The 1956-nt window shown below is 43.5% G+C and overlaps 1 pseudogene; it reads right to left on the reverse strand.

Moving 5' to 3' along the window:
* On the reverse strand, nt 1–1542 carry LOC122734006 (annotated as a pseudogene).
* Between the last annotated feature and the right edge of the window lie 414 nt (nt 1543–1956).

Consider the following 1956-nt stretch of genomic DNA (forward strand, 5'->3'; position numbering starts at 1 on the left):
TCACGAAGTGGGGAGTACCTCAAACAACTCATCAACTTTGGGGTCAGTTAATTCTCTTTCATAAACCTTCTCCCAAACAAAGGAAGGGCCACAACACAACCTATGTTGGAGACGTGGACTCAGCCATGGGTGGGGATGGGCAGTGAATGAAGTTGTCTGGTGAAAATCGGAATCCCCTTGGTTGCCACGACCAGATAAGATATCTCCAAACCTATCTGGACATGGAGGTAACAATTCACACCTGTGAGCATTCCATTCTTCTAGATCCCTTAAAATCTTTATGTCAGCTGCAACACTGTCAGCAGAAAATCACAGTATGTAAAGTCAACCAGACTTTTGAATGTGTGGTTTTAAAGGTATTTGTTCACCAAATGGCTTTGAACTATCTATGTGTCTAACTACAAATGGTGGTTTGGTTTCTGGTGGGGTTCAGCTACACTGGCTGTTCCTCCTGGCAAAGGTACCAGACCCTGTGCGGTGATGGAGGAAGAGATCTGAATCTTTTGCTAAGCTTCTCACAAGTATTCTCCTTTGTCCTGGCTCTTAAGCTCTGTAAATGGCGACTGAACACTCATTGACAATGGGATACAAGGGCAGGCCTCAATTGTCTCCATCTTTATTCAAAAAAACCTTTTTAATGGACAAGTGAGTTCTTTAATGGCTTTTCTCATAGAAAATCATATTTTTGAAGGGGCAGCTAGATGGTGCAGTGGATAAAGCACCCACCCTGGACCTGAGTTCAAATCCAACCTCGAACACTTGACACTTACTAGCTGTGTGACCCTCATTGCCCTGCCCCCCCAAAAAAAACCCTCTATTTTTGGAGAGATGCATGGAAAGCCTAGAGGTGTCTTCATTAGCTCTTCTCTGTCTACCCCAAAGTATAGAGGATGTCAGTCTGGGTTCAGGGAACAGAAAGTGCCATGTGTTTTCTTCACAGTAGGCCAACAATGCCCAATCTGGAGGTGTTAGCTTTATTAGTTCAAAACTGTTCATGTAAGTTTCTAGAAGCTCTGCTATAGAGCTGGCTGGATCAAATGTATTTATAAATATCTTGTCAAATTTCACAACCTTCCATAAGGGAGAACAGCAGGAAACCATTTTGTCTCCTGATATTGCTCAAGAATTGTTGTTTGTCCTTCATTCTTGAAGAGGACCATGACATCAGGAGGTGATGTCATGACTTGCAGTGAATTGGATTTAAGTGAAGAGGGCTGCGCAAAGTCACCAACCTCACTCTCTCCTCCAGAGCCATCTGGGTCCAGTGGCAAGATATGTATCAGGATGACTGGAGATGGCCCCAGATGTTTGAGGCAATTGGGGTTAAGTGACTTGCCCAGGGTCACATATCTAGTAAGTGTCTGAGGTGAAATTTGAACTCATGTCCCCCCAACTTCAGGGGAGCTCTATCCACTGTACTACCTAGCTGCCCAGATAATCAAGAATGCAAACACTGAGTAAAAGTCCCTTTTTCTCTAGAAGAAGCACACCTGGGCAGGTGATCATGCAAATGCGCAGCTCCACTACCACTTCCAGGGGCATCTTTTCCAGATGGGGTAGGAAAGATTGGAAAGGGACCCTGCTGCACTGGGTCCCTCCTGCCCCAACCCCTTTGCCATGGTGAGAGCTGGAGCCTCTGCTGCCACTGTTTCCCACAGGAAAAACATTTTATACCCATAGCTGCTTTAAATATATGATATGATTCTTTCTAATTTTTGTATGATTATTAATAGTCAGGTAATGTATCCATTTTGAGTATATCGAGGAAATATGAAGATGTTGCTTTGAACCTAATTCCTGCCAGAATGCTTTACAGGTTTCCCAATGGAACTTACTAAATAGTGAGTTCTTTCCTAAGTAATTGATATTTTTGGCATTATCAAACACTGGGTTAGTGAGTGCCATTGTTTCTGATCCTCCCTTGTTGAGTCTGTTTCATTGATCTACTTGCCTTGT

This window comes from Dromiciops gliroides, chromosome X, assembly GCF_019393635.1.
Source record: "Dromiciops gliroides isolate mDroGli1 chromosome X, mDroGli1.pri, whole genome shotgun sequence".
Classification (NCBI taxonomy): Eukaryota; Metazoa; Chordata; class Mammalia; order Microbiotheria; family Microbiotheriidae; genus Dromiciops; species Dromiciops gliroides.